We start from the raw sequence: 5860 nt of genomic DNA on the forward strand, positions 1-5860 counted from the left end.
ATATCTTGGGTAGTTTTGAAATCGCGTTGTTTTTCCTGAAGCTCTGCACACCGTATGTGTGCCCGGCAGGCGGAGCCGTTAATGTTCAATTGTACCTTATCCCAAACGTCTGATATCTCAAATAGGTGCATATATATTTTACCAAGAATAAAATTTTTTATTTAAAATTGTCTGTCTACAGCAATTCCAAATGGAAATGCACTTCAAACTGCAGACGATGCCTATGAATTTAAAAAATTCACCTTAAACCTCTGCTAAAGCCAGGCTATGGCTTCCAGGATGAAGCGCAACACCCCGTGGCCCTTCCATAAATAAAAATAAATCAGTTCACATTCATAAAAAAAACTACTTAAGAGTTTATTTCTAAATACTATATTGTTCTTGTAAATATTGATTGGGTGGGGTCACACTTCCAGTGCGCTGCCTCTGTTAATGTGGCAGAGTTCTAGCTGACTTTTTCTTGTGAAGCAGTGTGCAATAACATGGTTTGAAAACAGCGATGGCCGTGGTCTGCCAAAGGTTATTTCATGTAAGCAATAAGAAAATGGTTGTAGTACTTAATTAAATTATATTTATGGCTCCACATGCGAACGGAAGTAAATTTTGGGCAAATGTCTCAGAAAAATAAGATGACAATAACTTGTTAATTTAATAAATGAGTTTTCTATTTTCTGTGAGACATTTTATTGCACTACATTTAAAATAGAACTTTTAAGATCGATTGAAAGCTGTTTGAAAATTCTGGTCTTTAGTTACATAATTATATAGTTATTTTGATTTTTAATAACTATAAAATATTATATTGCCCTTGAGGCTTTTATGAGTAAGCATATTCAGACAGCAGAAATTTTTAAATAACATAATTTTAGTCATTATGATTTTGAATATAAATATATAGGTAGCTGAAATACTGTATATTTTGACGTCGTACCAACCATGGCCGTTAAGCCCGTGCTCCGCACCGCCAGTACCGTATCCCGTTTTCGGAGCGTGCCCTTGCCCAGCCGGAATGAGTCAGGCGAGTGCCTCGGGCGTGACCCCAATAGACGTAATGTAACTTAAAGGTACGGAACCCCGGAGGCTCGAACCCATAATTCAATTAAGGGAAAAGCCATTAGTACGAAATTACTAACTACCCGACATGTAATAAGTGTGCCGTAGCCACTCCGGGCGAGTACACCACGCACGGAGCAGACAACAAACCTCATTAACAGTCACCGCGGCCACTGGCCTTAATTAAAATGCCGGTGACTATGATCAAGTTAGACTAGGATAAATCCCTCTAAAACAATTCGAAGTGGGACAATATGTTAGTAAATTTACAGTCGCCAACTTGATGTCACAATTTGAATAATTAAATACATTAAAACCATCGTTAAGCCTTAAGCAACCAATTACCAGGTGCTACATTTTAATTGGGCACCTGAAACGTGTTTTAACTGGTAATAGAGTAAATTCAATTAATATAAGTTTTTTGACGCCGACTCACAAAGAAGAGAAAGTTTTCTCTTCCTTGCGAGGCGGCCATGTTCGGCAGTCTCAAACCACTCCGCGCCGGGAACAGACGTGTGTGTGTGTGGGCAGCATTCAAGTTTGTTTCATTGATTATTTTTAATCTGTACTACTTCTTCAAATTTAAATCCTTTTATTAATTCACCGCTGCCCACATCGACTCGGAGCGTATTTTGCGGAACCGGGCCATTCACGACCGTCTTCAACGTGATACCGCGCTGCGTATCATATCATTCACGTAAGTATTTCGCCGAACTTAGGAGCCCGCTCATCGAGCCCCCCCCCCCCCCCCCTGCAACCCATTAATTTTCGGCACTGGCTGTCTCCAGCGAGCATCGACCTACGTCCCGCGAGACTGCCGCGGTAACCATTTCAGTGTCATGTAGTTTGGTGTTTTTTTCTTGTTAATTGTGTAACCGCTAGACGTCGCCAAGTGTTGGTGAGAACCGTGGAGCGGACTCGTAGAGCGTACCGTGTACCCACGTGGACCCCCGGTGAAACCCCTAAATTAAATGTATTCTCACCAACTCGTATACCATAATTTTCCGTAACCTCCCGTCCTCCACACGGCCGAGCGGCTTTCACAACCAAGGGAGAACCATTCAGGTTACATTCAAGCCGTGTACCTGGCGGGGCACGCGGAGGCAGAGTACCCACGACCCAACATCAACGGCCTAGCAGCAAGCTAGCCTGGCGCCCCTCCAGACAGCAAGAGCATCGCGACGCCCGTAGTGCCCGTCAGGTACCCCCGGACCTTTCACAGAGGTCGAGCGACGGCAAATGGCGCCCAACGTGGGGCCTAACTACAGCCGAAAATCACGAAAAACACACTAAGATCAGACAAAGGGGACAGAGATGGCAATTTTGGACGCGCGCTGTGGAATTTGGCGCACAGAGGAGCAGCAACAAAGGGACCACCCGGAAGAGCGCGTCACCGCCCGCACCGACCCTCGCCAACTTTCACTTTCAACCCACCCCTCCCCTTTGGCCCTCAGCGAACATCCTCACCTGCGCACCCCCCCCCACCACCCTTCACATCCTCGCGCTCTCCACTTTGTGCGGCTGTCCGGGCGCTCTCGGCCGCCGCTACACACGGCTATCCGCATCCCCCCTTCGCAGTGGCCAGTCTCTGCCCTCCCTTTTGTGCGGCTGTCCGGGCACCTCTCAGCCAGCGGCCCGAATCAGCGCGCGCGCCAACCCCCCTTACCCCACGTAATCCGCTGGGAGGCTGTTTGTCAACAGAGCCACATGCGCGCACGGACTAGATATCCACATCAAAGCCCCGCGCAACGCGATGGCGGACAGGATCAAGACCGAAGAGCTCCTGGATCTGTGGCACAACAGAACAGAGACGCAGGCACAGGCGAGAACACCACCAGTGAACAACATCCCTTTGCTGATCCACCACACACCGGCGACCCCCGCACCTCCGATCACCCACACCAGCAACTGGAGCTTGCATGCCGACCACGTGACGCACGCCCCGGGGACGACCGAGGCCAAATGCGCGTGGCTCGCCCTGGAGGACCTAGCACGAGCCCTGCTACCCACCAGAGTGACTCTGCCGGAGTTCGCCAGAGCCCCGCATGAGGATCCGAGGGATTTCCTGAGGCTGTGCGAGGTGCGCCTAATCGGGTGCCGGATGCACCAGTCCGAATGGACAGAGCGGGTGAGCGAGCAGCTGCGAGGAACCGCAATGAGCTGGTGGAGCATGTAGGGCAGATTCGCAATGTCGTGGAGCGAATTCGCGAACGCGTTCAGCCACCGATTCGACACCGGATCGCCCCTTGTCGAGTGTTCCGCCCACTTCTATGGGACACGGCAGAGGGACGACGAAGCAGTAGAGGCGTTCATAGCTACGAAAATTCGACTTTTCCGCCGCATCTCACCCAGCACCGACATGTCCGTGGCCCTGCACATCATCACGAGTTTGATGAGAGACGAGCTGCAACCCTTCCTGCGCCGCTACCACGCCGGTGGTGTAGCAGAGTACGTGCAGGAAGCACGCGAGACAGAGCGCATCTTTCAGCGGGCCTGCAAGCGCGGCCCCGCCGCGAAAGCCCGAGGAAATGACAGCCCACCGGAAGCCCAGCAGAACACGGCACCACGGGACACGCCCCCATACCAACCCAGAGAACCACGAGCCTTTGAGGCACCGCCAGCTTAACGGGCGGAGCGACCGCCGCAGGACGCCACGGCACGAGAACACGCCCCTCTATGTCGCTTGGGGTGCCTGCGCGAAGAGCCTCACTGGCACAGTGAGTGCCCGCGGGGATTCAGGGTGGCGCGATGCGCCACGCCGCCATTCCAGGAGGCGCACATGAGACCTAACCCTGCCGCAACGCGCCGACCCGCCGGCCCCAGGATTAGGGCGGCCTCCCCCCGCACCCGCCCACAGCCACGCACTCGGAGAGGGAAACGCCCTCCCGACCTTGGGACAGCAGTGCCGCCCGCTGGACAACTTGTTCCGCATCTTCGTGGAGGTCAACGGACGGCCAGCCACCGCGATCGTCGACACCGGAGCGAGCGACATCTTCGTGCAGACCTCGTTCGTGCCCGCAGGTTTGTTACGACCGGGCAGCGGCGAGCTACACCTGGCCACCAAGACGCACACCGGGCGGATGCTGGGAAATGCCGAGATCGCGGTGAGTACCAGAGAATTGGTCAGTTGTGTATCCACGGTGGTGGTGCAGGATTTGCGCGAGGATGTGGTGCTGGGACTCTCCTGGCTAGCCCAGCAAGACGCGGTCTTAGCGCTGGAACCTCCCCACCTCATCCTGGGGCGGGCGGAGAGATGTGTATTGTACGCCACAGGACAGACGCCCCTCCACCAGGACACGGTACTTGCCCTAGTGGACGTGCGCCACGACGTCCCCCCTGCTCACCGGGCTGAGGTAAACAAGGTCCTGCCTCTCCACACATGCCAGCACAGCTGCCGACGGGCTTGAGACTCCTCACGACGCACACCCGCCCGGAGGACAGGAAATGGACACCAAACATGACCCCCGCTCGGTCACCTGCTCCACAGCAGCCTCGACACGGAGGGAAGCCCCTGAGAGCAAGCCCTCCCCTAGGAAAGAGGAGCCCGCGAGAACATACACCACGCCACGCCGGCAGAGAAGGGGCCGAACCCGCCGTGCCCGGTACCGGGTAATGAAGGTCACGGGGGAGTGCCCCGAGGGGAGTAGCCCGCGAGAGCGCCCCCGACGGGAGCGCCGACCCCCGGCCCACGTAGCCGAGTACGTCCTGGGCAGTCTCGTCACGCCGCCCTACACATCACGTGCCGCGGCGCCGCCTCCCAGCCCAGCTGCCCACACAGCAACCAAGGCGGCGTCCGCCTGCGCCGACACTCCACGCGCCACGGCGCCGCCTCCCGGCCCAGCTGCCCACGCAGCAACCTGGGCGGCATCCGTTTGTTCCAGCACCTCATGCACCGTTGCGCCACCTCCCTGCCCAGCTGCCCACGCAGCGACCGAGGAGGCATTCGCCTGCGCCAGCACCTCATGCACCGCGGCGCCGCCTCCCCGCCAAGCTTCCCACGCAGCGAATGAGGCGGCATCCGCCTGCGCCAGCACCTCATACACCGCGGCGCCGCCTCCCAGCCCAGCTGCCCACACAGCGACCGAGGCGGCGCCCGCCTACGCCGACACTCCATGCACCGCGGGGCCGCCTCCCGGCCCAGCTGTTGGTGGGTCGCGATGCTATGTCGTGCCCAATCGGTTGTGCTGTGGTTTGGTGTGGGGGCATCCCATTAAACGTGTTTGGCTTGTTCCTGGTGACTGGCACTGTCAGTGTGGGTTATGGTGGGATTTTATACCCTGTCTCTACTTTTTCCTTCCCAATATTCTCCCAGTCTATGTTCCACTGTTTGTGGTTCGCTTGGTTGGTTGGTGATGTAGTATTGGTTTGCGCTGCGCATTGGCACATGCTTTGCCAAGGCAGTAAGCCTGTCAGCAAGTCGGCGGTTCTCGGTTGCTTGCAGTGTGCGCATGTCCCGTTGGATGTTTGGTGAAACATAGTTGTGTTGCGACTCTTGGTGCTTTGGACAGCTGTTATCGTTGACGTGCCGCACGTGCCTTAGCGGGTCTGTGGGCTAGGTGCCCATACAGCCGCACAAAGCGGAGATCTCGATTGGGTGGGCAGGTTGGTTGCACGCGCCGCTCCAATGGCCGGAGAAGGGGGTGGTGCGGACACCCATGTGAAGGTTGGGGCCAAAAGCGCCCGGACTGCCACACAAAGCGGAGGACCGAACAGGCGAAGTGGAGAAGTGGAAGTGCAAATAGCCGTGCGCAGCGGCGGTCAAGAGCGCCCGGACAGCCGCACAAAGCCTAGGTGAAGAATGGTCGCG

This window comes from Bacillus rossius, chromosome 8, assembly GCF_032445375.1.
Source record: "Bacillus rossius redtenbacheri isolate Brsri chromosome 8, Brsri_v3, whole genome shotgun sequence".
Classification (NCBI taxonomy): Eukaryota; Metazoa; Arthropoda; class Insecta; order Phasmatodea; family Bacillidae; genus Bacillus; species Bacillus rossius.